The 12129-nt window shown below is 37.6% G+C and overlaps 1 protein-coding gene across 1 annotated transcript in view; it reads left to right on the top strand.

Annotated features, from left to right (window-relative positions):
* GARNL3 (GTPase activating Rap/RanGAP domain like 3) overlaps positions 1-12129 on the top strand; it is a 3522664-nt gene that overhangs the window by 1065223 nt on the left and 2445312 nt on the right. The window lies entirely within an intron of this gene.

Here is a 12129-nt window from a genome sequence, read left to right as displayed (position 1 = left end):
TAACATTTTTTTTAGTGTTAGGCATTTTTCAGGTTGGAAAATTAAACTGTGAACAGTTTTTAGATGTTTGTATATTAGACAGTAAAGTAATTCTAAACAATTTAACTGTTTTACTACCGTGTGGTCATGGGATCTATAAGACATAGCTGAATTGTAGCTGTTTTGTTGTAGAATTGTTTTGATATGGTTAGTTGTATAGCCTGTGGGTTGACATATACAGGAGCAGCATATAGAAGGGTTGGTAACAGTAGAACAGTGACAATGGCTTGCCTAGCTTGGTCAGTCAGTTAAGGATTATTGTGATATTGGGTGTCAAATTTTTTTGTGTGTTTTGCTGATAGCTTGTTTATGTACTGGTCAGATTTCATGCATCATCTATGTTGACACCAGGAGCTTGGTATGAATTACAAGTTCAGTTTTTTGGTTTGGTCAAAAGAAGAAGAAATAGTGGTGTATAGAGGCTTGTTACTGTATTTTTTTGGTGTGAGCAAAATAAGTTTTGTCATCTTTGGGTTATTTAAAAGTAATTGAGAGTTATAGAGCCATGTTTAATGGAATTGAAATATTCCTGTGTTTGGGTTTGAAGCTGTAGGGTTTTGGCCATGCAGATGACCATGGAATTATCAGCATATTGAATAATGGTAGCATGTTTACTTGTGATATACAGGTCATTCATGAAATCATTGAATAGCAAGGGACTAAGGATAGATCCTTGAGGCACCTCATATGCACTGAGATAAATGGAGAGAGATCATGTTCCTATTTTACAACTTAACCTTTCATTGAGGTAGCTGTTGAACCAGGCTAGTTAAGTGTTAGAACTTCTATTTTGAGGTGACATTCCATATTGTATGCTAAGAAGGTATTAATGGCAGCACATATAAATAACAGTCGAAGTTGCCTATCTTGGCCAGGCCAAAACTGCTTGCACACACACACAAAGTGTAAGTAAAGGATTACCAAGTATAACTTTGATAATCAGGAAATCCTTTATAGGTTTAGAGTGGACAGGGACATTATAAGTGTCATATAAGTCAACAGCTAGCTCAGTGAAAGATTAAGTTGTAAAACTGGTAGTACCATTATGAAATGTGAATTACTTTTTATGTTTAAAAGCAAGGCTTGTATCTAAGGACTTTGCAAGGCAGTTTCTTCAGGGCCAAGAATGGATAGTTGCTGGTGTTGACACTTACAAGAATGACCTGTGGCACACTAGGAACCCAGTTGTGGATTTATCTGAGGTATACCAGCATCTTACCTGTGGGCCTGCTTGCAAAGTACCAGCAGCCCGATAGTAAATGTATTTAAGGAGTATTAGGACCCCACATCTGCATGTGGGGAAACATGGCTACAGCTGCGGCATCTAAGAATTAAGAAATGTTACTTTTTCTTATGCAATTTTATTAAGCCACCTGACAACCCATAACTGAGATGTAACCATGAAGAATTTTACTTTATCTAAAAATCAAACTTTACCATTCTTGAATTAGGAATAAATAGCCCTCAATTTAATGAAACTGACTCCAGTGTTTGTTGTATACTGTAATATACATATAAGCATAATTTACTATTTTTCATGTGTGTTTTATATACACGTATATTTTTGGCAGTGTCCATGATAGCAGGAAAAGGACTGTTGTGCTACAATAACTGCTGCAGACGTATGTGGGTGACGTGGCACAACACTTGCTGATTTTTATGCTTATTCTTGTGCATATGTTGGCGGCTAGCAAAGGCTTGACATTTAGTACCATTTACCATCTGACTGCTTTTGACAGAGCACGTCTGTAACCGAGAGGTATCGTGAGTTCTTGCAGACAGCCTTAGTACTCAGTACCAAGAGGTAGCGTGAGTTTTTTCAGACAGCCTTAGTACTCAGTACCAAGAGGTAGCGTGAGTTTTTGCAGACAGCCTTAGTACTCAGTACCAAGAGGTAGCGTGAGTTTGTGCAGACAGCCTTTGTACTCAGTACCAACAGGTAGCATGAGTTTTTGCAGACAGCCTTAGTACTCAGTACCAAGAGGTAGCGTGAGTTTTTGCAGACAGCCTTAGTACTCAGTACCCAACAGGTAGCGTGAGTTTTTGCAGACAGCCTTAGTACTCAGTACCAAGAGGTAGCGTGAGTTTTTGCAGACAGCCTTAGTACTCAGTACCAAGAGGTAGCGTGAGTTTTTGCAGACAGCCTTAGTACTCAGTACCAAGAGGTAGCGTGAGTTTTTGCAGACAGCCTTAGTACTCAGTACCCAACAGGTAGCGTGAGTTTTTGCAGACAGCCTTAGTACTCAGTACCAAGAGGTAGCGTGAGTTTTTGCAGACAGCCTTAGTACTCAGTACCCAACAGGTAGCGTGAGTTTTTGCAGACAGCCTTAGTACTCAGTACAAAGAGGTAGTGTGAATTTTTGCAGACAGCCTTAGTACTCAGTACCAAGAGGTAGCATGAGTTTTTGCAGACAGCCTTAGTACTCTGTAGCACTGCCTCTCAATTACATTAGCATTCTTATTCAGGCTGTGTAGCTCACTCACATGGTTATTGTGCACCTCTTGCTTGGTACTCAATAACATACCAGCACTGCACACGTAATGTGACGTTGCCTCTGATTTACAAGTTGACCTTTTTTTCCTTATCTTCATCTAGATCTCATCACTGAATACCTTTTATTTGAATCTTATTTATAATTATAAATCAGTCATTTAAAGAAAAGCTGTTGTAAGTATAAATATAATGGCCGCAAATAGTTTGAAAATTATTTGGCAGGCTGTTTCAGAAAATATAGCTTGTATTTATTTTCATGTATTTTTTTATTCAGTAGATAAATACTACACTTAATACGGTTATAAAAGTAGGTCTCATCAATAACACTCATCATCTTCTTTCGGCTGTTCCTGTTAGGGGTCACCACAGCAGATCACCTGTTTCCATTTCTTCCTGTCCTCTGCATCTTGCTCTGTCACACCAACCACCTGCATGTCCTCCCTCACCATATCCATAAACCTTATCTTAGGCCTTCCTCTTTTCCTGTTACCTGGTAGCTTCATCCTTAGCATCTTTTTCCTAATATACTCAGCATCCCTCCTCAGTACATGTCCAAGCCAACGTAATCTTGCCTCTCTGGCTTTGTCTCCAAACCTTCCAACCTGGGCTGATACTTATTCCTAATCTTGTCCGACCTCGTCACACCCAGTGCAAATCTTAACATCTTTAACTCTGCCACATCCAGCTCAAACTCCTGCCTTTTTGTCAATGACACTGTATCCAACCCATATAACATAGCTGGTCTCACTACCCTCTTGTAGACCTTCCCTTCCACTCTTACAGGTACTCATCTGTCACAAATCACTCCTGACACTCTTCTCCATCCTGCCTGTACTCTCTTCTTCACCTCTCTTCCACACTCACCATTACTCTGAACTATTGACTCCAAGTATTTAAACTCATCCACCTTCTCCACCTCTACTCCTTGCATCTTCACCATTCCTCTATCCTCCCTCTCATTCACACACATATATTCTGTCTTAGTCCTGCTGACCTTCATTCCTCTTCTCTCTAGAGCATATCTCCATCTCTCCAGAGTCTCCTCCACCTGTTCCCTACTCACATTACAGATCACAATGTCATCTGCAAACATCATAGTCCACGGGGACTCCTGTCTGATCTCGTCTGTCAACCTGTCCATCACCAATGCAAATAAGAAAGGGCTCAGAGCTGATCCTTGATGTAACCCCACCTCCACCTTAAACGCATCCGTCACTCCCACCGCAGACCTCACCACAGTCACACTACCCTCGTACATATCCTGTACCACTCTTACATACTTCTCTGACACTCCTGACTTCCTCATACAATACCACAACTCCTCTCTAGGCATCCTATCATATGCTTTCTCTAAGTCTACAAAAACACAATGCAACTCCTTCTGACATTCTCTGTACTTCTCCATCAACAGTCTCAGAGCAAACATCGCATCTGTAGTGCTCTTTCCTGGAATTAAACCATATTGCTGATCACTAATCATCACATCCCTTCTTAACCTAGCTTCCACTACTCTTTCCCATAACTTCATGCTGTGACTGATCAATTTAATCCCTCTGTAGTTACTACAGCTCTGCACATCACCCTTATTCTTAAAAATTGGTACCAAAACACTTTTTCTCCATTCCTCAGGCATCCTCTCACTTTCTAAGATTTCATTAAACAATCTGGTTAAAAACTCCACTGCCATTTCACCTAAACACCTCCATGCTTCCACAGGTATGTCATCTGGGCCAACAGCCTTTCCATTCTTCATTCTCTTCATAGCTATCCTTACTTCCTCCTTGCTAATCCATTGAACTTCATGATTCACTATCCCTACATCATCCAACCTTCTCTCCCTCTCATTCTCTTCATTCATCAACCCCTTAAAGTACTCTTTCCATCTCCTCAACACACTCTCCTCGCTTGTGAGTATGTTTCCCTCATTATCCTTTATCACCTTTACCTGCTGCACATTTTTCCTAGCTCGGTCCCTCTGTCTAGCCAATTGGTGCAGGTCCTTTTCTCCCTCCTTAGTGTCCAACCTTTCATACAACTCTTCATATGCCTTATCCTTAGCCTTCGCCACCACTGTCTTTGCAATGCACCTCATCTCCTTATACTCCTGTCTACTTTTTTCATCTCTCTGACAATCCCACTTCTTCTTTGCCAACCTCTGCCTGTATACTCTCCTGTACTTCCTCATTCCACCACCATGTCTCCTTGTCGTCCTTCCTCTGTCCAGATGTGATACCAAGCACCTTTCTAGCTGTCTCCCTTACTAGCTCTGCTGTAGTTACCCAACTATTTGGTAACTCTTCACTGCCACCCAGTGCCTATCTTAACTCATCCCTGAACTCCACCTCACAATTACCCTTTTTCAATTTCCACCATTTGATCCTTGGTACTGCCCTCACACTCCTCCTCCTCCTCTTCTTGATCCCCAACGTCATCCTACAAACCGCCATTCTATGCTGCCTAACTACACTTTCTCCGGTCACCACTTTACATTCTCCAATCTCCTTCAGACTGGCCCTCCTACATAAGATATAATCCACCTGTGTGCATCTTCCTCCACTCTTGTATGTCACCCTATGCTCCTCCCTCTTGTTAAAGTACACTAATGTAGAAAAATCAAATACCCTGTCCTGAATAAAGTTGTACTGTTCTTGTTCTGTGCCTAATACTGTACATGTATTTATAGTCATTTATGTAGATGCATGAATGCTCTAGTGGGCTTGAGCAAATGAGTGCAGCCAAACTGCACTTCTTAGAGGCCATTTACACCAATGTGCGGTGACGTCAAATGTACTTATGCGAATGGACAAATAATGAAATAGAAATGAGCAGGGATGCAAATCTTCGTATGCTAATTAAGTGCATTTCATACCATTTGCTATTTATAGTCATTTCTTCCTGTTTTTTCAACATGGTCACAGGTGTGTGCTATAAAAACTGAAGCATCACCAAATCTGTCTTGCAGCGAGCTTTTTTTATTTTTAGGTCAGAGTTGCCTATCTTGGCCCGGCCAAAACTGCTTACATGCAGCGGAACTCACCTGCCAAGAAGGTAAAAATATAAGTAAAGTATTACTCATTATAACTTTGGTACTCAGGAAATCCTTGATAGGTTTAGAGTGGACAGGGACATTGTAAGTGTCTTAGTTGGTATGTTTGACCCCCATAGGGGCACTGCAGGAGTTTTGGACTTTCTATTCCTGTGGACACCAACGTAGGTATAGCTCTCAATATACTTACTATAGGGACCTTCCAGAGACAAACTGGGGACACGCTTCTGCCTTAGGGATACTGAACCAGTTCCTGGATGTACTCCTGGCACACATGGATCTGTACATCTATTTCCTAGTGTCACCTCAGGACAAAGCCCTAACTATGTATGCCTTTTATGGGCGGGCACATTTCCCTGAGGTACACAGTACAGTAGATTGCACCCATATTACAATTAGGGCCTTTCCTGGACCACAGGGTGAGTCATACTGCAACAGGAAAGGCTACATTCCATCAGTTGCCAGGTAGTATGGGATGCATGGGGGGTGCATCACCAATGGCTTTGCCCCTCATCTTGGCAGTGCAAATGATTCCCATATCTGGCACACTAGCTCACTGTACCACCTCTTCCTGCATGGTAGGATGCCCAGTGGCCATCTTGTTGGTAAATAGTTTTTCTTAATGTTATTTAAGTAATTATTCATGTTAAACTTTATTGCTGTGTAATAATGTATATTATCCTGTTTTGCCTCCCTTACCTCTCTCATTTTCTAAGGGTGTGCTAGATATCCACTGGAGCTATGGCTCATGACTCCAATGATAAATCCTTCTGGAGCTGCAAAGGAGAGATATAACACATCCATGTAATGGCCCCGTATTGTCATTGAGAGGGTGCTTGGCTTCCTGAAAAGCTGTTTTAGGTGTCTGGATGAGTTGGAGGTTGCCCTTAAGTATGACCCAGCTCCTCTATGTAGGATATATACTGCCTGTTGCATTTTGCAAAATATGATCATGCACCAGTCTGGTGGCAAAGTGACCTATGCTGTCACTGCAGCTCACACTTTGACTAGTGATGACCAGCCGCAGCAGTACTAATGGACTCCAGGTGGTAAGTTTGTGCATGGCATTTAGCCGCACAGGTTAGAGGCAGCATCATGTCCAGAACTAATGACCATGACATTTAGGTTTGCATTTCCTTTACTTCAAAAAACACATACAGTATAAGTGATGCATGCAATCATATCTGTTGGCTATGTTGTAATTGTTTATCTGACATTCTGTTTTATCTTAAAATAATTTTGCATTATTACCTGTTTGCCAAACTGTTCATTAATTCTTGTTCAGTGATGCTGAAAGGCATGCGATCATTATAACACAACAGTTGTATTTGCTGTACTAAAAAAACTCTTTCTTTAATTTTTTATTCCCTCTGCAACCAGGAACCAAAGTGCTCTTGCATGCTCTACTCCATACACCGGTAAAGCATGACACTTCTGGGGCATGCAGCATGCCTAAATGGTCCCCCTACCTTCGATTAAACACTTGGAACGCTCCTATACTCGCACAGCGAGCTCCAAGAAATCCCCTAGTCACAGACAGAAAAAAAAATGAAACGGTCAATAATGATCATATCTATGCAAGGAAACTCGTAAAGAAACTCTATACAGGAATTTAAAAGTTTAAATATTCTCTAAGTCTGCTAAACACAAGGTACAAGCAGATGTAAAAAAAAAAAACAACAGTCCTACACTTTCAAATACTGAGCATGGTTATTTAAACTAAGATAGCAGAGCTGCTGTTACATAAATGCATTGTATTATAATCTCTGCAGTGGGATAGAGTAAAGACTAACCTTAGTTATATTCATTATCTAATATTTATAATAAAAATATCTACAAAAAAAGTACAGTTGCTCTAATTTGTTTACTAAACTCAAGGTAGAGAGTTACTTTGTCAACTCAGTCCCAAGGAGCTACTCTCAGTCATACATAACGCTATCTACCGGAGAATGAACAGTAAATAGTTTGCTTGTTATTAATAGTCACATAAGCTGATAAACAGCTCTATTAACAATGTTAATACTTACTAAATATCCCTTAATGTTTTATTGTTTCATTTCTAGACTATACCTACACAGTGAATGTTATATTGGCTATGTTTTTTAAAAAAAAACATGAACAAAATTGTGCAAATGTTTTCACACAAGATCAAGAGTTATAAATTCCTTTTCATGTTGGTATAACCCTCAAATCATACAAGTGTACCTTAGAGTATTATAACAATATTCTGTTTACCATGACATGTTAGAAAAGATATTAAAACATGGAGTGTGCATTATTTATTATTTTTTTTTATTTATTGTTTGTTGGATGGGGAATGTCCGACTAGGTTCCACAGAGCCTGTTTTCAGCGGAGGCCCGGGGAGAAATGCTCCAGAATAGTGACTACCATAATGAGAAATCAAGCTAAAACAACAAAATGCTTTCAAAGAATACTACACCCTTTAATAGAAAATATAAGCACCCTTTATATACAAAGCATTTAAACTTCTCCAGAATAAAAGACAAGACAAGACAAGTTGGCTGCTCCTTATAAAATTTCAATACATTGTAACAGCTATCTCGTGTTGAAAGCAAGCCAGCTATTTAACTGATATTATCAAATAATTGTCATAAATGTAAAAATTTTTTGAAAAAGTACATTTTCAAATAGATATAATACAATCTATTTTTACAGAGAATTAAGGTTATGAGCTATTAACTAGCTGCTCCCTATAAAGAGTCTTTGTTTTCCTCAGCCTTCATACATCTATTATAAGACTCTGACCAAGGCACCTAAATTAGTCATTGATTTGTATTTTTAGATGGGGCATCTTAATGATTTCCTGAATTGTATGCCTAGTAATCACCTGTGAGACTTAACAACATAACATTACACTTTACAATAAAACATAATAATTATCTCATACTAGTATAAAAGGCTTGGAAAACTAAACTTTTAGTAAGGTCAATGTCGAACACTTGTCTAGGATTCATGGATAAGTATTTAATACTACGCTGTGTAAAATATTACATAAAACAGTGGAGTAGTACGACTGTGAAAAGAAGCATGTACTGTTGAAGTAACAGATGCTAGAGCTAAGATGTACTATGACACTTACTAAGAGTGCACGCCCATGCATGCAAAGTAATGCTATTTACCTACAACTACAAACTTGAGCACCACAATCAGGGCAGCACTGATGAGTAACATAGACAAAAGATAGATCGATGTAAGCGTGCAGCCCTACACATCCCATAAAAGGGGAAGAAAGGGTGCGGATGGAAAGGGGGAAGAGAGGAACAGGAAGCAAAGGTGAACACATACAATAATATTGGAACTTATTATTAGCTCAACGATAGTGAGAAATGTTAAAGGAAAAGATTAACAGTTCTACCAATAACTTCTAATATAACACTATATCATACTAACATTCATATATATATATTCCTATAAAAATCTTTGGAATCTGCTACAGATTTAAAAGCCTCTTTTCAAAAGACTTGAACTTGTTTAAGGAATAAAAACAACTTGCTATGCTACCTGGAAATGATTTAACTAGATAATATATAGGGAACAATGAAGATGATACAACAATCTGAATAACCTAGATGGACCTCTACCCAATATAATGGTTCTACTAATAACTTTCAAATTTATAGCTCTTAATTATTGCCAGTCTTCTAGATTATAAGCTCTAGTTGTTCTATCAGGTTTATACAAAATCCATTGAGGAGGTTAGGGATAGATTAGTGATGTTTTTTTAGGGAATTAGCTTGTTAAGCCTTGTTAATGTAGAGAAAAAATTTGCAGGGACACTAGTTACCATTTATTTACCTAAATATTAAAACTCAATATGTAAATACTTTATTGGATTATAGATCTCTAAAACTAATAACTACTTACTCCCTGCTTTATGTCTGGTCCATGAGGGTAGTGGTTAGGCACAGGGTTGGGACGGGAATAAAAGGATGCTTTTGTAATCTTATTTTATCAATTCGTAAACAAAAATTATTATCACAAACAATCACACAAGACTTACTTCACCAACATCTCAAACACATAAATGTGGAAATTTGACTCATGGAATATTAAAGGGCTCCAGAGTAAGAAAAAAAGAAAACTTTGTTTACACCTCATCCTAAAAGCAAAAACAAGCTTCATATTAGTTCAGGAAACACATCTGACTCTTGAACAATGGTCAGAAATTAGAGAGAAAAATGGATAAGGGACATTATAGCTTCTGAAGGCAAAACTAACAGTGCAGGGGTAGCTATAATAATCAAGAAGCAGTTCCAAGACAAAATATTAGAAACTAAAGTGGACAAGGAGTGGAGGTGGTGTTATGTAACTATTCTAAACCCAAATCTTTCCAAAACTTTTCTTATCCTTAATGTCTATGCCCCTTGTAAAAATCAACACATTTTCTTTGCCTCGTTATACCCTATCTTAAATAAATTCCAAAATTATTATATGGTCCTGGGTGGCAACTGGAATGCATATCCAAATCCTGACCAAGATAAATCAAGTACAACTATAATACCTAACAAACAAGCTCATTTAGCCCTAAGAAAACTTATCCAGGATTATAAATTATATGACCCTTTTAATTATGGAGATAGTCTTAATAAATCTAATAGGTTTGCATTTTACTCGCAATGCCACAAAATGTGGTCGAGAATAAATTTTTTTCTAATCTCGGACTCATTCATTAAAATAGACCCAAAATCAACCATCCACACTAGATACCTCTCAGATCACTCCAAAATTACTTTAAACCTTAATGGAATTACAAAGAATAGTACAACGAAAAAAGGCTACAATTGGTCTCTGAACCCCAACCTTCTATCCAAAAAGGAAATAATAAATGATATCCAGTCCCTACTCAAATCAACCCTGTCTAACATTCTTAAATCTCAATTACCTCTGGATATTGAATGGGCAGCAACCAAAGCTCAAATTAGAGGAATATTTATTAAAAAAGCAGCCTACTATAAAAGAATTCAGCTTAAAGAAGAACAGGATTTAGAAACCAAGATACAAAAGCTTGAGAATGACCTATTAGCTAACTATAAAGCTCAAACAGAAATAATGAAACTTCAAAAAGAATTATACCTCTTACATAACAACAAATTATCCTTCTATGAAACCAGAATGTTAGCCAACTACTCGAATGAAGTACAAATGCCGTCTCGAGCACTGGCCAAAATTATAACCCAAAGAATTATACCTCTTACATAACAGCAAATTATCCTTCTATGAAACCAGAATGTTAGCCAACTACTCTAATGAAGTACAAATGCCGTCTCGAGCACTGGCCAAAATTATAACCCAAAGAATTATACCTCTTACATAACAACAAACTATCCTTCTATGAAACCAGAATGTTAGGCAACTACTCTAATGAAGTACAAATGCCGTCTCAAGCACTGGCCAAAATTATAACCCAAACTAAACCTCACTCCCAAATATCTGAAATACTCTATGAAAACAATAATTACACCAAAATTGAAGATATTACTAAAACCTTTGAACTAATTTATTCTCAGACCTATGGAGAACAATTATCAATATCCTCAAAAGAAGATAGATTCTCCAAAAACTCAATTTTCCAAAACTTAGACCTAAAACAACAGGAAAGTGAACCTATCTCTATTAGTGAAATAACTAAAGCAATTCAACAAAAGAAATCACATGAAGCCCCAGGCCCAGACGGCCTCACTGTTGAATTTTACAAAACCTTCTCCCCTATTTTAGCTCAAATTCTATTCCATATACTGAATTATATAATAAACAATAAAATTAATGATCTGCATTTTAATGCATCTAAAACTATTTTTATACTCAAAGAACAAGCTGACCCAAAAAACCCAGATAGCTATAGACCTATCTCACTGTTAAACATTGGCACCAAAATATTAACATCTATACTCGCAAACAGACTGAAAAACCTGCTAGATAAAATTATCTCCCCTGAACAATCTGGTTTTACAACATTCAGACAAATGAGTGATAATACACTAACTCTCAGTACACTAATCTCTTATGCTAATTATATTAATTCAAACATATATGCATTAGTTATCGATGCTCATAAAGCCTTTGATAGAGTAAATATAGAATTTCTACTCCAAACATTACCTTATTTTAATATACCCTAAAAGTTTATCCAAATTCTACAAATATTATATAATAACCCCTATACATCTCTATATATTAACAAAACTTGGTCAAAGAGAATATCAATTAAAAATGGAACCTGTCAAGGATGCCCTCTATCTCCTATACTTTTTAATTTTGCCTAGAACCACTCTTCCTAAGTATTAAACAAAATCTTTACTGTAACCCCCCAATAATATACAACATCAAAATCTTCCTATCAGCATTTGCAGATGATTTGAACATTTACTGTACCACGCCAATCTCAGATATAAATAAAATATTATCTGCTATGGAACACTTCTCGAAGATATCAAACTACAAACTAAATCTTAAAAAAACTAGCATATTTCCTTTAAAAACCCCTAAACCATTCTCCCTTTTACCTCTGGTAGGAAAATTGAAAACAAA

The sequence above is a fragment of the Protopterus annectens genome, chromosome 16.part0 (assembly GCF_019279795.1).
Source record: "Protopterus annectens isolate FY-2018-M chromosome 16.part0, PAN1.0, whole genome shotgun sequence".
In the NCBI taxonomy this organism is placed as follows: domain Eukaryota; kingdom Metazoa; phylum Chordata; order Ceratodontiformes; family Protopteridae; genus Protopterus; species Protopterus annectens.
This window is presented reverse-complemented; position numbering and strand designations above follow the sequence as displayed.